Genomic DNA, 24,808 nt, shown 5'->3' with positions numbered 1-24,808 from the left:
GAATAAAGGTACCTGGATTAGAAATTCCTTCTGAATTATCAAGATCATAGGGAGAGAAAACAACTGTAGAACTGGTAAGCGAGATATATGAGGCATTAGACTGCTGTGGAAATTGCTCGTCAATGTTTTATAAAGTTTTAGTGTTAAGTTATTTATTTCAAAGATTATTTGTGTTAATATTTGCTGTAAAATTAACTTATCAGTGGATTTTCATTAATCTCAGTATTTCTTCCTTTGTTATTGACGCGAGTGGTATGTTATTCGTGAGTGTGCGTACGTCGTTCACACAAGTCTCACGCCTGAGTAGTGCTTCAGTTTTCAGCTGACTTTTCTTATTGTTTCTAGCGAAATATTTCAGTAAAATTATCATTCACTGTTTTAACACTGTTGCGTGTTCCAGTTGTCACTTGAATTTTCGGTTTTAGTTGTGAAATTTATTGGTATTGGTATTAGTTGTGGTGTAGTAGCATTAATGAAAATAGTTGCTTTATTAGCAGAGAGAGAATTTCGAGACCACTATTGTTAGTTCTATAAATAGTCCTACTGGTGTAAGTGAACTTAGGTAAATTAGACCTATAGTTTGTTTTCAGTAACTGTAAGATTTTACCATGAGTGAGAAGTGTGGGCTCTGTCGTAGGTTTTTTCAAAGTATTTTCATTGGGGGAGGGGGGGGGGATGCAGTAAGGAAGCCAGTGGGCATTTTAGCGAGATTCTCTACTGGGAGATGCAGCATCTGTGGTAGAAATAAGTTGATATAGAAGCAGGAGCGTAAGATCTGTGCCCTTAAAGTGCAGTTACAACACGCAAAGGAGGGACTAGATAGGTTCAGGAGGGTAAAGGGTTCTGGGGAATGTGAACAGGCTGTTGGCAAGAAATCAGTTATACAGTTATACTTTGCATGTATGCAATAGACTTGACCAGCTGTCAGAGTTGAGTGGAGAGGATGGTTTTGCAGCAGCAGTCCTCAGCAGTTAGGCCTAGTTCAGTTGCAAAGTCCAACAGAAAGAAGAAGGTTCTGTTACTAGGTAGTTCGCACGGTGGAGGTGTGGGCCAGCAGTTGCAGGAAATGTTGGGAAGTGAGTGCCAGGTCACCAACGTTGTGAAGCTTAGTGCAGGGTTAGCTAAAGTGACTGACAGCATAGGGGAGTTACCTGGGAAGTTTACGAAGGAGGATCGGACAGTGGTAGTGGGTGGAGCAAGGAATAGTTTTCATAGGGACGGGGAATATGATGTAGATGGTGACCTGTAAAGGTAGCTACTCAAACTGGTGGCACTAAGCTGCATTTCGTACAGTTGTTTCAGCGACATCATGATCGGCCTCATCTTAATGTTGCTGTTAGTCGCGTTAACATGGGGCTGGAGAAGGCACTGATGGCAGAGGGCGCTGGTAGACTGGGTTTCACTTGGTATTGGCCTGACCCTCAATAGGTTTGAGAAAAGGGGGGGGGGAGGGTGGCAAAGCTTTTAGTGTAGTGGGTGGTAGTAGGATCGCTTAAGGGGAAATTCCTTTAGCAGTTGGTGTTAAAGCTGCACCTTTTGTGGTCTTAAGTCAGCAGACAGGTATACCTGCTTAAAGGAATTCCCTGTATCAAAGGCTCACCTTCAGAGAACGTCATATTTCCAAAAAGGGAAGGAATTAGCATATCTCATGAAAATATAATGGGCGTTAGAGTTGAAGTTAGTGAACTGCATATAGATGTTGACTCTGAAATCATTGGTATACCAGAGCACCACTTAAATAGTTTGAAAATTCAGAGGCTACATTTACCAGAATACAGATTAGCTAATTGTTTTTCAAGGAGTTCATTGTGGGGTGGAGGAGTGGTTATGTAAGTAAAAAACAGTATTCCGCTTCAGTCCATAGATGTTTGACGGCCTTGCACTTATTAGAAATTTGAATGCTATGCAGGGGCAGTTGAATGTAGTGAAACTAAACTTCTAATTGTTAATGTTTATAAGTCCCCTAACTCCAGAACATTTTTGCTCAAGCTAGAGAGGGTTCTTGATTCACTTTATAGGAAGTACCAGAAATTAGTGGTGACTTCAGTATTAGTTTTGTATATGATGATGCAAGAAAAAGGATATTGGCAGATCCCCTAAATTCATGTGATCCGAAGAACACTGTGTTTTTTCCAGCTAAGATGCAGGGGAACCGTAGCACAGCCATTGACAATATTTTAATTCATTCTTCATTACTACACTACTGGCTACACCACGAAGATGACGTGCTACAGACGCGAAATTTAACGGACAGGAAGAAGATGCTGTGATATGCAAATGATTAGCTTTTCAGAGCATTCACACAAGGCTGGCGCCGGTGGCGACACCTACAACGTGATGACATGAGAAAAGTTTCCAACCGGTTTCTCATACACAAACAGCAGTTGACCTGCGTTGCCTGGTGAATCGTTGTTGTGATGCCTCGTGTAAGAAGGAGAAATGCGTACCATCAAGATTCCGACTTTGATAAAGATCGGATTGTAGCCTAATGCGATTTCGGTTTATCGTATTGCGTCATTGCTGGTCACGTTAGTCGAGATCCAATGACTGTTAGCCGAATATGGAATCGGTGGGTTCAGGAGGGTAATACGGAACGCCGTGCTGGATCCCAACGTCCTCGTATTACTAGCAATCGAGATGACAGTCATCTTGACCGCATGGCTGTAACGGATCGTGCAGCCACGTCTCTATCCCTGAGTCAATAGATGGGGACGATTGCAAGACAACAACCATCTGCACGAACAGTTCGACGACGTTTGCAACAGCATGGACTATCGGCTCGGAGGCCATGGCTGCGGTTACCCTTGACGCTGCATCACAGACAGGAGCGAATGCGATGGTGTACTCAACGACGAACCTGGGTGCACGAATGGCAAAACATCATTTTTTCGGATGAATCCAGGTTCTGTTTACTGCATCATGATGGTCGCATCCGTGTTTGGCGACATCGGGGTAAACGCACACTGGAAGCGTGTATTTGTCATCGCCATACTGGCGTATCACCCGGCGTGATCGTATGGGGTACCATTGGTTACACGTCTCGGTCACCTCTAATTCGCATTGACGGAACTTTGAATAGAGGACATTTCAGATGTGTTACGACCCGTGGCTCTACCCTTCATTCGATCCCTGCGAAACCCTACATTTCAGCAGGATAATGCACGACCGCATATTGCAGGTCCTGTACGGGCCTTTCTCGATATAGAACATGTTCGACTGCTGCCCTGGCCAGCACATTCTCCAGATCTCTCACCAACTGAAAACGTCTGGTCAATGGTGGCCGAGCAACTGGCTCGTCACAATACGCCAGTAACTACTCTTGAAGAACTGTGGTATCGTGTTGAAGCTGCATGGGCATCTGTACCTGTACACGCCATCCAAGTTCTGGTTGACTCAATGCCTAGGTGTATCTAGGCCGTTATTATGTCCAGATGTGGTTGTTCTTGGTACTGATTTATTAGGATCTATGCAACCAAATTGCGTGGAAACGTTATTACATGTCAGTTCTAGTATAATATATTTTTCCAATGAATACCCGTTTATCATCTGCATTTCTTCTTGGGGTATCAATTTTAGTAGATGGGCATTCTGTCAGTAAAAGGGTGAATATCCTTTCAGACCATGGTGCACAAGTTTTAATAGTAAAAGGATTTTGTACTCAAACAAATGTCACATATAATTACAAACTATGTAGGGCAGCTAATCCAGAAGCAATAGAGAGTTTTTTAATCCTCGTGAAGGAACAATAGTTGCAGAATGTTTACAGTGCTGATGGCATAGATGGCAAATATAATGCTACCCTGTACTCATTTCTCATGCTCTTTGGGAGTTGCTTTCCATTACAACGTTCTAAACGGGGTACTAGCAGTAAAAGTTAGCCTGTGTGGCTGACTAGTGGGCTAATAATTTCATGTAGAACAAAGAAGGAATTATATAAAAATGTTAGAAGTAGTCACAATCAAGCTGCAGTAGCACATTACTAACAGTATTATAAGGTGCTTAAAAATGTTATTAGGAACGCAAAAAGTATACCATATGGTTAGTTGTGAAGAAAGTGTCTGGTGAGCAATACAAGGTCAACGATATAAAGTAAGTTCGCAGTAAAAATATTTCTGTTAGTAATAAACCAGATATATGTACAGTATTTAACAATCATTTTCTGAGAATTGCTGGTGAAATAAATAAAAACTTAGTTTCTGCAGGGAATCATAGGACTCTTGACAAATTCTTCTCTGAGATTGATGTCTGAAATACTCCTCTGTGATACAGACAATGGGGAGACTGAGTCAGTAATTAAATCACTGAAGACGACTCTCATGGATATGACGGAGTGCCTAGAAGAATATTAAAGTACTGTGCTGTACATGTTAGCCCCGTATTTAGCCATTTCTGTAATTTTTCCTTTAGGAACGGTCAGTTACATGAACGATGAAATACGCAGTAGTCAAGCCGCTTTATAAAAAGGAGAAAGGGGTAATGCAGACAATTTTAGATCAATTTCTGTGCCATCAGTGTTTTCTAGAGTTATTGAAAAGGCTGTGTATGTAAGGATAATTTATCATTTTATATCACACGATTTGCTATCAAATGTACAGTTTGTCTTTCGAGGTCGTTTAACAACTGAAAATGCTATATTCTCTTTTCTTTGTGAAGTACTTGATGGTTACACAAACGGTTTCGAACGGTAGGCATGTCTTTTGATTTAACTAAGGTGTTCGATTACGTTGATCACAAAATATTGCTCCAGACGTTGGACCATTACAGAATACAGGAAGTAGCACACAATTGGTTCACATCTTACCTTAGCAACACACAGTAAAAAGTCGTTATTCACAGTGTTGAGGGTGACTGTGATGTAGGGTCAGTGTGGGGTACTGTCAAAATGGGGGTGCCCCAGGGATCAGTGTTCTGGCCACTCCTGTGCCTTGCTTATATAAATGACATGCCCTCTAGTATGACAGCTAACTGCTGACGGCATTAGTTTGCTGGTAAAGGATTTTGTGTTCAACATTGGCTCGGCTTCAAATAGTGCAGTTCATGACATAAGTTCATGGCTTGTAGAAAAAAAAATGCTAAATCATAGTAAGACTCAGTTTTTACAGTTTCGAACCTACAGTTCAACAAGACCGGACGCTTTAATTTCACAGAAGCGGCATGTGATTAGTAAAACTGAGTAGTTCAAATTTCTAGATGTTCAGATAGATAGTAAACTGTCGTGGAAAGCCCACGTTCAGGATCTTTTTCAAAGGCTTAATGCTGCCATTTTTACTGTTCGAAGGGTGTCTGATGTTAGTGGCCATTCGACACGAAAATTATTCTGCTTTGCTTATTTTCATTCGCTTATGTCGTATGGCATTACATTTTGGAGTAACTCTTCCCATTCTAAAAGCATAATTTTGGCTCATAAACGGACGGTTCGGACAATAAGTGGTGTAAGTTCACGAACCTCTTGTCGACCCCTGTTCGCGTGTCTGGGTATTTGGACATGGGCCTATCAATATATAATCCTTAGTCATTTCTTGTTAACAATATTAGCTTATTCCTAAGAATAAGGAGCTTTCACTCAGTTAATACCAGGTAGAAACCAAATCTGCATTTGGGTAAACTTCACTAAATTTTGTGCAGAGAGTTGTGCAGTATACTGCTGCATCTATTTTCAATAAGCTACCACAAGAATTCAAAAATCGTAACAGTAGCCCACGCGTTTTCAAATCGAAACTGAAGAGTTTCCTCATGGGTGACTCGTACTATTCTGTCGAGGATTTCCTTGAAAAATTAAGCTGGTTCTTGATGTATTGTTGATTGCTTTACTTAAAGTAATAGCTTGAATTTGTTCAGGTTCATAAACGTTTTGTTTTTATCTGTTATTACTTTTACGTTGTAATTTCATGTACTTACACATTTCATGACCCTCCGCAATTTGGTCCTACGGAACTTGATGTATAAATAAATAAATAAAATCGGATACAAACTTAAAGTTAAGATATTAATGAAAGAACCCTAATAATGAAGAAGGAAGGTGGTGACTGGTGTGTGTATCACTATGTCACTTATTTCATAAGTCGCCGTCATCACGCCACCTCTTTACTAACACATATTTGCATAATACTGACTTGAATTGCCTGTGGATGAATGAAGCGTCTGACACAGAAGAAGATTTGTCTGCGTTCACGTATTGCGTAGTAAAGCGAGAGACATTGCTGTCTTTACGATTTATCTTAGAACAAGACCCTCTCCATTCCAGTTACATTAGTTTTAGATTTTAAAAAAGCTTCTTACAGTGTTGCCTAGAAGGCACAATTTAAAATTCTCAAGTTTCAAGGACAAAATACGGTAAGGGAATGTTATCTACAACTTCGTGGAAACTGAGATTATACTTACATGTGTCGAGAATATGAAAAGTAGGACGTAGTTGCGAAAAAAATGAAATGGAATTGTAATTACCCAACATGTTATTAAATATGTGCACTGAGCGGGCAGTAAAAGAAATCAAAGAGAAAATGAGAAGAAAATGAATTTTTAGTCGGACGAAAATATTTTAAGATTTGCTAATAGCTGTGAGGCACACGAATAACCAGATCAGGTGGTTAAATTGGATAGCGTCTACAAAATAAATTACAATAGAAGCACGAACGAAAGTGGCTACGTCTAGAAGTAAGATACTTTAAGTATTATATGAGTTCAGATACTAAGGCAACAAAACGACTGAGAATGGCTGAATTAGGGAGAATGCAAAATATATACTAGCAAATCCCAGACAAGCATTTCTTAAAAATAGAACTATTTTAACATGTAAAATGTTTTGTGTTGGGAAGTCTTTTCTGAAAGTATTTGTCTGGGGTGAAGTCTTGTGTTTAAGTGAAATGTGAATGATAAACAGGTATGACGATAGAATTGAAACTTTTTAAATACGATGATACAGGAGAATGCTAAAGATTATTTGGGTAGGTCGGATAACTAATGAAGTACTGAATCAAATTGGGGAGAAAATATGGCATATCTTGCGTAAAGGAAGCTATAGATTTATAAGAATTACCCTGAGGCTTCGGGATATAATTAATTTGATAATGGCGGAAAGTTTGTGCGTATGAGAGTGGGAGCCTTGGAAATAGTTGTATTAGCTATGCACAGATGAAGAAACTTCCAGAGGACAGCTTAGAGTGAAGAAGTATATTAAAACAGTCGCATGACTAAAGACAACAGTAATATACAAGATTTTACAAAAAAAAAATTTCAGTTTACATCTCTATTTTGCCTAAAACAGCGTCTACTCCAGAGGTGATACATTTATGATTGTATTAATTTAATCATTCGTGTGCTGATTGAGGATGGGGTGTGAAGGACGAAAATCAGCTGGTAGCAATATGTTTATAAACGTTGTTGATTGAAACTGTGATTTTTAAGTATATTGTTCACTGATTCCTCCGTCTAGAAGCAGCAGATGTTTAAATGGCGATAAGAAACAAAAAGCTTATAGATTCTAGCTTTAATTCACACTATACAGCATTATATTTCAAGCATTACATTAATTTTTTTAGACTGATTTACGACTGTTACCAGGCAACCCTTACAATAGTCCTCTTCCTGTCTTCAGCTAGGCTTGCTTACGTGCTCATAATACCGTCTTAGAGGCCAGCATTTGTTTCCCCAGCTGTTCACATAACAGTGTGTACCTATACGTCTTCCCGTGATGTCACTACTAAAGGTACAATCTCCCCAGGAAAACTGTGAGGCAAATGACACGGGACTATTTTTATGTCTTTTATAGCGAGAAGTTTACATTATTTTGTAACTCTTGCGCCAAATGTCAGGAAAAATGGCAGAAATTTCATGTTTTTATGCAATTCGGTTAAGAAGAAGATGATTACTTCTTTTACGTGCTCTTTAAATAAAATTTTAAAAATTCGATATCAGAGAAGGACGAATAAAACAGCTGCAGGTATTTTGGTAACAGTATTCATTTTGAAGATGTCACACTTCACAGCAAAGGAAAATACTGTTAAACTTAATAGACATTATCGACTGAAGACTTTGGAGGTTCTAGTGACTGACTTGAACTATACACATTCTACACTAGCTTAATGTCAGAGGCCGGCCGCAGTGGCCGAGCGGTTCTAGGCGCTTCAGTCTGGAACTGCGCGACCATTACGGTCGTAGGTTCAAATCCTGCCAGGGGCATGGGTGTGTGTGATGTCCTTAGGTTGGTTAAGTCTAGGGGACTGGTGACCTCGGAATTTAAGTCCCATAGTTTTTAGAGCCATTTGAGCCAGTTTTAAACAACAAAGACGTAAATTTCCAACATTCCCTAAAACCAAAAGCTCAATGGCAATATAAGCAAGACCTATACCTGTTCTTCCAAACATTTCCCGACTGTTTTGAAGTCGGAGCAATATCAGCTTTCATATTATCAAAACAGGAATGTGTTGCAATGAAGACCACCTAACGAAGACAACCTAGCTGCGGGAGAGTGTTTCGTACAGGTCGCCACACGGAATCGACCTCGCCAAAAGAAAGGTACTAGTACTAAAAATAGACATTAATTTGTGAAAAATATTTCTGAGAACGTACATCTGGAGTATAGCACAGTGCGGAGGTGATTCCTAGTCTAGGAGCAAAGCGGAAATGAGTTGAAAAGTTGCAGAGAAAGAATGAGACTGCAATAAATACATCCAAATACTTAAATCTGGATGAATGAGAAAGTCCTGGTCGAAGAATGTGACGAAATTAATGAAATTTTAGTAGGCCACATCACACCTCTCAGACGACTAATGACATGAAGAAAGGGCTGTGTACGAAACTCTTATACTTCTCTTCCTGTTTCATTCACAGATGATTTAAGGAAAGAGGAACTGTGAGTACTTTTACTGAAATTCTGAGATTAGGATACAATGGTTTGCTTACTGGGTCTCCCACTGGAATTTTCGAGTGCATCTTTACTGCCCCTGTACTTGTAGCACAAAACTGTGACATAATACCGTAGCTTTTCTTCAAATCTTCTGTACCTCTTCCACTAACGCAACTCGGTAAGGACGAATAAATACTCTAGAACTAGGCTAACTGGAAACTAAACAGTTTTTTTTTTCAAGGAACTGGTTTAACAGAATATGCTTCTCTGAATTTTTCTCGTCAATTATGTATGGCATATGCAATGTCCGAGAAAGCGAAAAAAGTCGTAAAATTACTATTCGAAACTGTATTGCTGTAGACGTATATGCACACAATTTTGGCGCTATAATAAAATATTTACGCAAAGAAGTGATGCACTTTAAAGTGAATCCTGTCTCTTAAGGGGCCTACAACCTCTAATAAATATCTATGATCTTGTTTGAGTGCAAGGGTAATCAAACAATACATGGACTATATCTTTATGCAGTCAATGTGCGCACAAATTTGGAGAAACAAAAAGAAAAATTCTATTAGCAAGAGCAGATGACACTCTTAAGTATCAAAGAAGGTCGTCTTGTAGGACGACCAAGCCACAGATTTCAGAACACTTGAGCTTAATTCACCATTTCGGCGGAAGAGAACTGGTAAAATCAAAGGAAAGCAAGTCATCTACTCACGCAATCATGTCACCATAGCTTACCGAAGTCATATACTTGCACATTACGCTAATTACTAAACATCAGGATTTTAATCAACCTACGTAAAAAATGGTGATCAATACTGACAGCGCAATGCTTCTACAGAATTTCTTATATACATAGTTGCTCAGTGTAACGCTAAAGAAATTGTTTTTGGTGGATTTATGAATTTCACCAGTGAATTATATAGGGGAACACAGTATGATTTCCAGACATGGGGTAATTTTAAAGTGATTCTGAGGACGAAGGAAACTATTTACTCTACTGTGTGAACCAGTTTAAGTCAACAAAATTATTACTTTCTAAATTAATAGTACATACATTTATTTGTAAATTATAAACCAAACGAGTGGCGAAATTTACAAGTCAAATATAATCCCTCTCCTGTAAATAGTACAGAGTCGACGCATTGCCGAAACATTGCGGTAACGCAGTTGCAGAGCACGCCTCTATCCACGTATTATGAGCGAAGCCCCCATGCGTATACGTTTCCGTCTCCATAATAGTCGACCCCCTTCCTCAACCAATAAGCAGGTTGATCTGCCCATTACATTACTTTGTCCATGTCAGTTATAATGCCTCTGACATCATGAGAACACCATGGCGTTCAGTGTCTCGGGCGCGGCTCTACTTGTGCGCAGCCTATGAACTACTCCTACAGATAATGCACGTAGGATGTTTCATATTTATATTTACTAGAATAAACTGTATCTTGTGGTATTAACTCATTATACATAAACTAAAGGCATACACATTACAGAAAAATTGAAAATATGACAGATTTAGAACACTGTAATGTATTATAATTAAGGCTCCAGTTTCAAACCGCCGGAAAAAAAGAACGGCTGCTCAGAATGACATCAAATTTAAAAGGAAAATAATGGATGAAGGTGGGAACCGTCTTGGAAACAAAAGACATATTGATTGGGACACACTCATATTGTCATTCCAAGATGTAATTAATTCGATAGCAAATGAATCCACTATGCTATCTCCGTCTGTTATACTGAAAAATGTTGAACCACCTAACAAGATTACAGAATTAGTAAACTTTCCTACATCCCGTCGACAACGACACCATGAAATAATTGACATTGCACTGAACAACATCAAACGTGCCGCAGAGTGCCGGAGAAGACAACAAAAACAGGTTCGTATACGCCGTGACTTTCACATTGGACAGAAGATATTAGTACCTACACACCATTTGTCCAATAATGGAAAAGGTAGGTGCAGTAAATTTGAACTTCTATACGCAGGGCCATATCGGATTCGCAGCATTCCTCACCCCAATGTTGTACACGATGAAACTTTGAGAACCAGAAAATCCAAAGGAAACCACCACGTCTCCAACATTAAACTCTTTATTGAATGAACATACTTTATGATTTATCACACTGTAATGCCATTTCCAAATTTTTTTATTTATGACCACTTATGCAATTATATTCACATGAACACTTACTGATGGTTATCGTATTTTTTCTTGGCAAGTGCCCGGCAAGGTAAGGTTAGCAGGTCGCTTTTCTAGTCGTTATACATCAGACTGTGCACATTTTCCATTTATTATGTATATATGATTCTTTCATGTTTTGTTTGTATGCACTATTAAATAGTTAAGATATAGCAAACACCAGTTGACTTTGACATATTTGCCCTATGAAATCTCAACATCGTGACTGTTTTACATATTTTTTTTGCTGCTGCATTATGATATTCTGTGTACATTTTTGCATCTGAACACTGTCTATGTATTTTGACATATTACGTTTTCTGTCATGTTATGCTATATGCGTAATTATGTTCCAATAAACCAGTCAATATTTAATGAGTATATGATTTAAATGCAAGACATTAATCTTTGTTCATCAATTTCAGAAAGAAATGATGCGTGAATGAAATAAATTAAATAAAATGGGAATTTCACCTTCGGAATGAACGAAAGAGAATGCAATACTTCGTGAGGAAGAGTAAATGGATCAGGATTAACAAGCATTAACAGGAATATTCTATACACATCGTAGAATAGCAGTCTTAACAAATTTTTTCTTTCAGAATACAAGGCGATTGATGCAGGCTCTCAGACAGAACCACACATCTTAGTTTTAGTGATGAAATATGATAGAAATAAGGAATAGTTATGTAATGAGTAATGAAGTGATTTTTTTGCAGATGATAATGAATGCTGATGAATAATGATGAAGAATATGCTACAATGGATAATGAAGTTTTTCTTTACAGGTGATGATAATAATGAAGTTATGATAATATAGATAATGAAGTGATGGATAATGAAGTTTTTCTTTACAATGAGGATAATGTGGAAGTTATGTATTCATGGTGTGTAGTTATTTAAGTATTTGTTGCAGTTCGCTTTGACAGCAGGTGTTATATTGCATAGTATAATGACTGAAGGTTTTGGAAAGGACAGCTATGGAACACATCTTTATACACATTTCACTACCTGTTAATTTGAAGTTCACTACTTTTCAGCATAAAATGCGTTTCTTCTTTCAGCTTAATAATCCATTTTTTTATATATTTTTGCAGGAGAAATTATTTATGAAATTAATGTGCTATAAGCAGTTGTTCATTAAATCTATGTCATTTATGAATGGGATTACATATACTCTACTTGTTTCATAACCTTGCTACAGCTGACTCATGACGAATGACGTTACTCATTTTCATTTACAGGAACAACCCAGAAGTAAATTTTTTCTTTTTCTCTTCTTGCTTTCCCCTGTAATTACCCAACGCAATGCATTGCTAAAAAAATGTATTACCATTCTCAGTTTAAGAGAATTCTGAGTAATACTGATCAGCTCTGAATAGTATGTTACTTGAATAACGAATACATAAATACTATGCACATAATTTCAGTGAATAATATTTTTATTCTACTCTATAAATGCTATGCCAATGTTCTCTGTAAAATGTTCTCTGTAAAACTAATGGCTTCTGAAGATTTATAATTAGGCGATGAAATTCAATGTTTTCTATAAAACGAATGATTTCTCATGATTTGTAATTAGGGAATGAATACCAATGTTCTCTGTAAAATGTTCTCTGTAAAACTAATGACATCTGATGATTTGTAATTTGGCAATGAATTTCAATGTTCTCTATAAAACGAATGATTTCTGATGATTTGTAATTAGGGAATGATTTCCAATGTTCTCTGTAAAACTAATGATTTATGATGATTTGTAATTAGGCAATGAATTTCAATGTTCTCTGTAAAACGAGTGACTTCTGATGATTTGTAATTAGGCAACGAATTTCAATGTTCTCTATAAAACGAATGACTTCTATGATTTGTAATTAGGTAATGAGTGCCAATGTTCTCTGTAAAACTATTTATGAACATTTTTCTGTAATACTACATACATGGTACAGAAATGTTCAATAACTGGGCTATGAATGCCAATGTAATTCTCAATGAAAACTAGTATCTGACTTAATGTCCTTCACCTTCTGACCTAACTACCCTGAATTACAGCAATATCCATTGTCCTGTATATCCTCTTGATCATGGAGCACTATATTTGGTTTTGCACTAATTCTACGTTGGTGTGCCTTGCAAGAGCGTGGTGTTGACACGACATGCTGTCCACCACCGTGAGCGATGAAGACGTTATTATGGTTCACTGTTTGGTGTACCTGATGTACCGCCAAAATGATAACATGGAAATATTACTACGACATTTCAGTGTCTTGGCTACGCTGATAACTACTTCTGGGAAAAGAACTTCAGATTGTTTCACTTGGTGTTGTAATTCTGTGGAAAGATATGGACTTTCAGTGCAGCTGCGTGCAACCAAAGGGCTACAACCATCATGCAATCCTTCCCTTTCCTATCCTAATTCTTGTAACATAGTGAAAATCATTTTTTTGCTAGCATGATTTGTATTCATGACCAATACATTTTTTTGATTTGATGATATATTCTGAATTGTAGTGCATGTGCACTTTTGTCATTTTTCTAACATGATTTCTACTCATTGTATGTACATTTTTTTTCATTTGCTGATATGTTCTAAACTACAGTACACGTGCACTTATGTCATTTGTCAATGATTTTTGCACTCATTATGTCTATTTGTTGTGAAGACTTTGAAGAATTTTTCAGTGCATGTGCACTTATGTCATTTGTTTTGTGCTGAACGTCAGTAAGTGTACACTTTTGTCCCTTATCAATATGATTTGTATATACATTTTTCTGATTTGCTGATATGTTCTGTACTCATTGTATATATATTTTGGTCATTGCCTAATATGTTTTGCACTCGGTGCATGTGCAGCATATTTACTTCATGTTTTACATCTGTATATTCTCTGATTGTAAAGTTAATTAATTATGAAAAAATTTGTTGCTCATGCCAAGTCCAAATGACTCACCATCGCTGCCAAATTTTGGCCCCCCAGTGGAGGGTTATGAAACGCGTATGTATCCAGTACCAGCGATGGCGAGGCATGACAGAATCTCTGACCAGAGAGTTATTTATCGTTGCTAGTCTGCGCTTGACCGCGCGAGAGTTCAGTTGCTAGTTGCGCTCGGTCAGTGCTAGTAGTGGTGTGTGAGGAGTCGGCGAGCGTCGACATGGGTCTCTGGTCACGATTCAGGACGAGGTACATGGTTATCAAAGGTAATGAAGCAGCATTGCGCTCAGCCAATAATATCTGTTAATTGTAATTAATTTGTTCAAGAAATGCCCCTATAATAATTTTGTTTTCAAAGCAATCGTTTTTAAGAAAAGAATCATTCCAATTGAAACAATATTTCCTATGCTTTTCCTCCCAGAATCAATTAATCAGATTAATTATTGCACAGGGCCGTAGGTCAGTCCAGCTGCCCTAATAATATTTATCTGGTTAATTTTAGCGTTGATTTTGTGGGGACTTACCATTTTCGCGCATTTTTATTATCATTGACCTTTTTTTCTGTGGGGAGTTTACATTTGGGCCATTATTTTTCTTTAATTTTGCAAGGAGGTTACGGTTGGCTCATTTATTATTATGCAGTTTTGTGGGAAGATAACATTTCACGTAACATTGACTTTCATATTCTTGCTGGGAGGACATTGACTATTAAATATTTTCACGGGGAGGTTACAAACTGACATGTGGTTACAGTTTCATGCAATTTGCGTGCGTATATCCTGAGAAATCAGTACCCAGAACAACCACATCTTGCCGTAACAACGGCCTTGATACGCCTGGGTATTGAGTCAAACAGAGCTTGGAGGGCGTGTGCAGGTACAGCTGCCCACGCAGCTACAACACGATACCACAGTTCATTAAGAATAGTGACTGGCGTATTGTGACGAGCTAGTTGCTAGGCCACCATTGACCAGACGTTTTGAATTGGTGAGACATCTGAAGAATGTGCTGGCCAGGGCAGCAGTCGAACATTTTCTGTATCCAGAAAAGCCCGTTCAGGACATGCAGCATGCGGTCGTGCATTATCCTGCTAAAATGTAGGGTTTCGCGGGGATCGAATGAAGGGTAGAGCCACGCGTCGTAACACATTTGAAATGTAACGTACACTGTTCAATGTGCGGTTAATGCGAACAAGAGGTGACTGAGACGTGTAACCAATGGCTCCCCATACCATCACGCTGGGTGATACGCCAGTATAGCGATGATTAATACAAGCTTCCAATGTGCGTTCACCCCGATTTCGACAAACACGGATGCGACCATCATGATGCTGTAAACAGAGGCTGGATTCATCCGAAATAATGACGTTTTTCCATTCGTGCACCCAGGTTGGTCGTTGAGTACACCATTGCAGGCGCTCCTGTCTGTGATGCAGTGTCAGGGGTAACCGAAGCCATGGTCTCCGAGCTGATAGTCCATGCTGCTGCAAACGTCGTCGAAGTGTTCGTGCAGATGGTTGTTGTCTTGCTATCGTCCCCATCTGCTGACTAAGGGATCGAGACGTGGCTGCACGATCCGTTACAGCCATGCGGACAAGATGCCTGTCATCTCGATTTCTAGTGATACGCGGACGTTGGGATCGAGCACGGCGTTCCGTATTACCCTCCTGAACCCACCGATTCCATATTCTGCTAACAGCCATTGGATCTCGACCAACGTGAGCAGCAATGTCGCGATATGATAAACCGAAATCGCATTAGGCTACAATCCGACCTTTATCAGAGTCGGAAACGTGATGGTACGCATTTCTCTTCCTTATACGAGGCATCACGACAACGTTTCACCAGGCAACGCCGGTCAACTGCTGTTTGTGTATAAGAAATCGGTTGGAAAATTTCCTCATGTCAGCACGTTGTAGGTGTCGCCACCGACGCCAACCTTGTGTGAATGCTCTGAAAATCTAATCATTTGCATATCACAGCATCTTCTTCCTTTCCGTTAAATTTAGAGTCTGTTGCACGTCATCTTCGTGGTGTAGCAATTTTATTGGCCAGTAATGTAATAGAACCACTTTTTTATATTACCTTTTCTTTGCTAACAAGATTTTCGTTATGATAATGTTGTAAAAGAGAAAATTTCTGGTTGTACTTATTCATTGTTAACGTGAAGCGAATTACACAAACTTGTCAACCCAGCGACCGCTTAAATTGCTTCTTTGGATAGTAGCTGACCGACGCGCTGCATCGTTGCACAACGGCATTGTTTACATTGCTCTGGTTCGTCCGTTGCCTGTCTCTGACCACCGCGTCGATGTCTGCAGTGCACTTGAAGGTCGTTACCATCTTTTGATGTTGGTTCTGTTGATGTTGACAATATAAACATACATCTATCCTCTGCCAGTCCTAAAAATATCTTTCTCTTAAGAATACAAAAATTAAGAACATGACTACAATATTTCATCAGACTCTTTCTTCCGAGGTGTACCGTCTGTATAATTTTGGCAGCTCATACCGCTTACACCCTATATGTACATATAGCAAGCTGAATAACTCATCTCTCCAGGTTATAAAAAAAACCTTTATCAAGCAACTGCTGCTTGGCTTGAAGTGGACATAGTGTGTTGTTTACTATTTTATCGTTCATTGGCAGAGGAGATATGATTGTCAACTTCGTTATTTTAATTTAGGTTCTGCTAGGTTTGGTTATACATGGGGATCCGTTAATCAAGTAGTATCAGCAACAAAGAACAGGTACATTACGTCGTTGCTTTAGTGTACAGATTACATCGAATGTAAGCGTCATTCCATTCACTGCATGCTTCATTTGCTACCCCATCACGATATTACTGCACTTGGCTTCCCTTGGCCATTATTAGAAACACGCGATGACTTCAGTAAACAAGCAGTGGTAACTAAGGAAAACACATGGCACTGTGAATGATTTCAAGACAGTTTTTATTTACCATCAAGTCTTTCAGTATGTCCTCGTGAAATATCATGACAAAAGATAGTGATAAGCCAATCGAAGCGCTTTCAATCTCATGTGAAATAATATAGTGTTCCAATAATATTTTGCTGGTGCATGGAAACTATTCGATGTTCAACATATTCCACTCGTTGCAAGTTTTTTTCTTTATCTGTTGCATGAAGACCATCAGTCTATGGTTTCTCTCGTAACGAGTAAACGAAGCTTTCGTAAGGTTATCAGATCTTTATAACGATATATGCAAGAGCTGAGTAATTTGATATGGTATTTATTGACGTGAGAGGAGCTGAGCGATGTAACTTTACAAACATAATACAAACATTGCAGGAAACAGGAAGCACCGATAACAAAAAAAGTAAGAGGCTTAAATTAGCAAACGACCAGCGACTTACAATTGACATCTTAGCAGCTGTGCAATACAGTCCACATGTTGGTGCAAGACTGCTCGAACGTGAGGTTGCAATCAGTCATCGAAGTGTTCTCCGCAACTACATTCCATTAAATTTCGCTCATATCACTGTATTAGGACCTCCATGGTGATGACTTTCAGCGTGCGATGCAATTCTCCGAATGGATACTACGGAAACTGCAAACAGATGACATGTTCCTGAAGAAGATGTTATTTACAGATGAAGTATAATTTACAAACACGAGTACTTTAAACTTCGCAACATGCACTACCGTTCCTCTGAAAACCCATATTGGCTTAGAGAAATGGACAAACAAAGATCTTACGCAATCTATATGTGGTGCGGTCTTGTAAATAATCGAATTGTTAGTCGTATTTTGTTCATGGAAACTTAAATAGTATGCGGCATGTTGATTTCTTAACAGAGGTACTGCAACACAAAATAGCTTGCGCGTTTGAAAGACCTAACGGGTTTGGGCTTTTATTTTTGGAGTAAATTGTAACAATTAAGTTTTCAATGAAATTACAAACAATCGCGAAGACACTGAAGATTGTATTACACGAGATTTTTCTGCTATCAGCTCGAACCATATTCAACTCCAGTATTGTCCACATCCAATCGTTTTACTGCATGTACGACCACTAATGGCCATAATTTTGAACACGTGTTGTAACAAAGTTATCTTATGTCATTAATTTAATCACCGTTCATTTTATCCTAGTGTCACTGTACACTCTACAAATGCAGTATGAAACAGTTTCGGAGATTTTAGTTTTCGAGTCATGGCTTTACCGTTTTACAGTCCGACGTCATCATACTCATCGAGCAAATCTCTACACGACGTTGAGTATGTGTGTCATTTAACCTAGAGGTAATTCTTTAGCTCTGTTTGGGAACGTCAGACTTTTGAATTCATTGTACTGTTCTTGGAAGTCTCTAATTGCTGTCGTTTCAACTTCGTTCGGACTTCGATTTTCGGCAAAGATTCAACATTTCAGTCCGGAGGGGGGGGGGGGGGGGGCTGTCACTGCTTTCGCAGTAACTTAGCAATGTCCTAACTACACTCACTGTCTTCTATGACACTGACGTACCTAGCATGACGTATACAATTCTCCCAAACTGCTTTCTTAGATTATACGAATTCTCTTTCCTGGATCTGAATTCTTGAATTTCTGTTGTAGTTTTGAATCATGTACTGTACTCGATTATCTCATCAACTTTTTTTATGTTTTAATCCACACCAGAGTTCACTAAATCTATAGTTCCCTTATGATAATTGTTCCGCTTTTGAATCAAAAAGTTCGTACATGTTTGTGGCCAACTTATATAAGATATTTTCCTCACGAGTGAATAACTTACCCGTTGCGCTACATATTTTTCGGATAAGAAATATCTTTCAGTTTAAACATGTATCTGTGTCTCCCTCATGTGGTAAAGGCCTAAGTCTACCACCTTTTGCTAGTGTAGCATACAGAATTTTTTTTTCTTATTGCCTTTGCACGCTCATACGCTTTAAGAATAACATTTTTTACACTGTCTCTTACAGGAGACATCAGACAAATCCTTGCATTTTGCACCTGAAAATGACCACATTTTGGAACTAGTCCGTAGTGTAAAATGAAGAAATCACACAATTGAGCTTATATACATTTTTCGATGCTATTTATATGTGATTCTGGATAATTTTCTGTTCTCAGCATTAGGTACGTTCAAACTATTGGTGGGTGTAATGCTGGGGCGTACCCAATTAAATCGCAGTTAAGTCATATTACGTTCACTTTTATATTGAAACTGTAGCCACCTCCTGTAACGTTATTGGCCCTACAAAGGGGAAAGCATGAATGCCGCCCTAACTTCTGCACCACAGTAATATGTACCATCCATTGTGAGGTATGAGTTGGTGGGGAAGTAGAGAGTTAATCTTACTGTATAGAGAAATCTAGTTTTGCTACGACGTAATCATTCTATGCCTGTGACGATGTTCCATATATTTCGAAATGCTTGTGCGTCTGTCACTCTATATAAACCTTAATGGATTCATTCTCATTGAACGTGTGAGCGTGCTACAAACGATAAACCCACCAACAGCCTTGAACGTCATCTCGATGTGAATCGTTACATCGTTCTTGATAAAAAGAGGAAATACATTTTATCGGGTCCCGCGGTGCAACAAGCCCCACCATGACTCCATTATCCAACATCTGCGTTTAGTCTGTCAGATAAGAGTGCCAATGAAACTTTTATGTGGCTACACCTACAGCGTTGCTTGCCGTAAAATGTATTCACATGTGCGGGCTGCCGCAAGATTAGAGGCTGGTACAATGAAAACCTGTAAAGATCTGGCAGACGTATGTATGTAAGTGAGCCACATATCCGTAGTTTACTCACATGTAGTCGGAACAATAGAGTCACCTACCCGTAAAAAATTTTCGTTGCTGGATGCTGATCGTCTGACCGATGTGGAAGGGCACTGAGCACAAGTTGTTGACAAGAGAGAACATCAGGGAGGGGGACGTAAGATTGTCATGTCTTCCACACTGATTATCTTTCAAAGCATCTAACCGCAATTTCTCTGGTTTGAGGACATATTACGTTCTTTCTTTGGGCGTAAAGAACTAACGTCGGCGTGTTGGACGACAATTAAAATGCACACAAAGCGTGGTCATTGCACTGAAAGAGATATTTGGTTGACAGACGTAGGAAAAGTGGGTAAGAGCTGGCTGGCCCTTTAGAAAATCGGCTTCCTTTGCTGAGGATGATACGTCTGAACTTCTCGCTGAAGAAATAATTTATACACTACGCAACAAATTTCCAAGAACATACGAATGCTTCCCGATCGGACCATTTTGAAAAATCAGGAACAGTGTGATATATGATTGGAAGCAAATATGTCATTAATGATTTAGGAAAGCACCTCGCTGTTCCAAACACTCAGTCCAGTGGTAGGAAAATAGATTTGCTGCAAAAAATAGAAATATACCCCTCCCTCCATCAAAAAGTCGTTGACCCTGAAAATGAATATATATTTTTGGTTAACGCTTAGTATGTCATATCTCTGATATGTTTACACCTACAGATAAACATATATACCTTGAATGACGTTATGTAGTGTAGTGATACATAAGTATCAGCGTTAAGCAACAACATCGAGCGATTTTCTACTCAGTTACGGAAACTGGGACCACAGGACTTGAAATTTATAGTACAGTTAAATGAACCACAAATATTAGAGACAGAAAGCGTTGCTCAACATACTTTCAGTAAAGTCAAGTCCAAAAATACAAGACATGGTTAAAATTAAATTTGCAGTAATGCTTGTGGTCATTACAGAGATGTAAATGATGTGATTTAACTGTGGAGGGATTTGACAAACAGACTGCAAACAACAGTACGTTATCTGTAGCTGATCAGATGACGGAAAACGATAGTTGATACAAACTTATTTCATCAGGAGATCTTGGCGATTCTCAATCATGACATATTCCCGTAATCTTCCATTATTGACACATAAATTTAATGTGGTCAAATTAACTTAAGAATAGTTATGGTATATACCATAGTGTTCTTAACTATTAAATCATCATATTAATGACAATTCACAGCCATCGACAAAAGGCACCACCCTCGGCAGTTTCGATATTACCTTCTAAAGATAAAACCGTTGATCATTTGTCAGAAGAGCTATTAGGACGTTTCAGGTGAGGCGTCTGACCGTCATCCGTACAGTATATGCAGCGTGGAATATCTGACGAATATAAGCTGATAAATGAAAATCCCTTTTTAAATAAAACTGTATTAGAATTATATCTGCGTCACTACAATGCAATGAACGCTTAAATGCTTAGCAGAGGATTACTACAACTATTTAACATATCTACTATTCCAGTCCTGAATTTCACCTAAATCTCTCCATTCGAGCTCTGATTTCTCGTATTTAATTAGGGTGGTCATTTCTCGTTAAAAGATGTTACCACGTAAAACCCTTTTATCTTAATTATATCCTCTTCAGATTACTTATTATGTCCGTAAAATTATCTCCGCTGTTACACTTAAATATAAAACGAGTTTTCCTCCTTTAAATCTTTTGCACCGTCTACCGTCAGTAGTATATGGTAAGGATCCCATACTGCGCAGCACTACTTTATAGGAGGGCGGACAATCGTACTGCAGGCAGTCTTCTAAGTAGATCTGTTACACCTTCGTGGAGTTCTGCCAACTAAATGCAATTTCTGGTCGACTTCCCCATCATGTGAAGCCAAGGTCACGCACCTGTTGAGTTAGTATGGCTGACACCAATTTATTCCGAAATGGACACCTTGATTTCCGTTAATTACCACTGTATTTACCAGACTGCGGACATGTTAATTCTAATTAGTCACGGTCTTATTTTTCCTTAGCGTACCTGTTGATTCCCACAAGTTACCAACAGTGCCGTAACATTTCCCTTCTCATTTTACGCAGACTTATGATTGTCTACATGTAGTATGTATGGTCAAAATGTACAAGCAAAGCTGTAACTGTCAAGCAAAAGTAATAAAAATTATTTGTGGGAGAAGCTTGCAGCAGATGGTTTTGAATATATTCACACCGGATAATGCTTGAATTAGATGCCTTTTCTATTTGTTCATTTATGTAGATTTGTATGTTCTGTGAGTTTTAAATTATATTAATTTTAATTTTTTTAGTAGTTCTCTTCTCGCTTCTCATTCTAACATAAGTTTCAGTTGGAACACCCTTTCATGTCTCTAACAGGTGATATATTATGGGATGATGGGAGTAAAATCGAGTCTTCAGTTTAGTGCGGAATGACTCACAACAGTTTGTAGTCCGTTCGAACTACTACTAAAGTCGGTTCACTTAATAGTTGGGAAGTCACTGTTTGTAGGAATATAGGTATGAAGCAAATAATCAAAAAAGAAAAGAAGATTTTTATTGTTAGGTTTTTGGCTCATGAGGTCTTCGCCGAAGCAATCTTCAACATGGTCAGGATCATGAGAGATAGTCCATACAAAATTTTCAGATTCCTTTGATTTGAAATCATTTGATAATCCCAATCACTGAAGTTTTCACCATGATCTGTCCCAAAAATAAAATCTGCAAACATATTTGTTTGTTTGGGGCCAAACGCAAACATGCCTGCTGAATTTCCATCTCAAAATCAACGCATATAATGTACCGATTGGTGTTATTTTCAATCAAGGTAAAACTTTCTTATATATTTCATTTTTTCTTCTTGTTTTTCAGAAAAAGACTCCAATGGCAATAATACTTTTCATGTACCCAATGACTTATAATTATTTAGTGGAACTGCTTAGGGCAAGTCTGTAAATAACGTTCTCGAATCTTTAAGAGAATTCAAATTGTTTGGCATGAGGCACCCACAACATTCCTTTAAGGTCGTTAACAAATATAAAAATTCTTCTCTGTTTGAGTCGGGAAATTTTTCTCGCCTCTGCTTCATGCAGTTCTGGTCATTACTGGGCAGCTTCGGAAGTTTGCGGAAAGAATACCATTAATAGTTTTGCTACGTTGAACCAACTCCTATTAACTAACTGGGGACGTATATATTTGGGGGGGGGGGGGGGGGGAGGAGCTCACACAAACTTTCTTCAGCTTTTCATTCACAATATTATTGACCTCCACCGGTTTAATGTACCAGAGTCATCTTTTTCACTATTATGGTCGGTCAGTGAACTGACAATACAGTTTAAAAAATATAATTTCGCAAAACACATTTCTCCTCGTACGCTAGTATCTATCAACTTCAACGACGAGACACTTACGAAAGCATAATTTATAACCCTGTATGATATGATCAACAGTTTCTTGCTAGGTTCATTTGTCATTAGATCAGTCTCCAACGCTCACACACAGTTTATTGGCTGCTTACAATACTTACTGACCTGACTTTACGGCGGAGGGATGGAGTAGCGAAGCGCCACCAGCCGAATGTCAAGCAGAATCAACATGAATTTATTGTTCAGCGAACTAAGCAAAAGTGGGAATCAGGTCGTTCATTATTGAATCGCAGAGGGATACAACATGGCAGCAGTGGTTAGTATTGCGTTACGGGGCACACATACCTAGGTTTCCACGGAATCATTGGGAGTAATCGAAGGTACCATGATCGCTGTGGACCCTAACGACGGCAGCATCTTCCAGTACTGCAACTTCGTCACAAGGTCAAAATCTTGCTATTGTGATTTGAGGAATATGATCTCATGCCTAAGTTTTGTTCACCAAGTGTGGCGTCTAATAGAATCAACCGGTGCGTAACTTACACGAATTTCGTGACTTGTACGTACGTATCTGGCGCTGTCTAGCTCCACAAACAAACCAACTACTTTTCGAATCCATGACATTCACAAATGCTGCTATATTGCGTTCCATAAGTAGACTATCACGCTATTAACCATCAATGTATATGCAAGTAAATACAAAAACTTAGATCAAATGCGATAGTGTTATCGTTTTATTATGCCATGTGTTCACGCAACTTGTGACGGTCACGATAACATATAAGTAATATGTGGCATAGTCTTCGTATAAGAGCATATACTTGTGCTCCTCAAAAACACTATAACATAAATAATAGTTATCGTCACGTTACCGCTGCACGTTATTTTATTTGTTGGGAAGCACACAGTTTTACATTTATGATACCGTAATGTGACATTACAAACTCTGTAGACATAGGCCTACAGACGGAATCGTCCTACCATGCATATGTAAACGAACGATCATAAAGAAAGATAATATCGGAGATGAATATCTCCTTAACAATTTTGTGGTTGTGGAAGCCAAAACGCCAGAAACTTAACGACCTACATCCTCAAACACCAGTGATGGGTTTTCTTAATTTTGACACCTTTTGTATCCCCGACGCCTTTTGCAACTGACTGTTATCTCTTCTCTCAAGATCTCCCATACATAGGAAAGGCACATTCTGATACAGTGAACTACTGTATTAACTTTCTCTGTCGGAACTCAATGAATCTATAGGATCATTAGAAAGTCTGAAATGCTCACAAGAGGTTGCAGGGTAGTTTGCTCTAAGAAATAGTTCTTAAGAAGGATAATTCGAAACGTCACGCCGTCTCCGAGTTAATTAGCATTGGAGTTAGCCAAAAAGATCGCTAAGCCTGCAAATTCAAGCTGCCGGCCAGAGTCGTGTACTTTGTTTAGATTCCAAAAACCGAACAAGAGAGCGATACAAAATTGATAATGGGGCGTTAGTAAGAGTCAAACCCGAACCAAAGGCTGAGAAACCTCGTGCGCTGTCAGCTCAAACCTACGCTATCAGAAGACAAACACAAATTTTATCTCGCGGGCCACTTGAACTTGCAGACGCAGAGGATTACAAGCATTGCAGGTCGTTCGTAATCATCCAGTACAACATTATTATATTTCTCCCGTCACGTGACGATGGCACATGATGATTTTTAG

This window comes from Schistocerca serialis, chromosome 7 (genome assembly GCF_023864345.2).
Source record: "Schistocerca serialis cubense isolate TAMUIC-IGC-003099 chromosome 7, iqSchSeri2.2, whole genome shotgun sequence".
In the NCBI taxonomy this organism is placed as follows: domain Eukaryota; kingdom Metazoa; phylum Arthropoda; class Insecta; order Orthoptera; family Acrididae; genus Schistocerca; species Schistocerca serialis.
Note: the sequence above shows the minus strand (reverse complement) of the source record.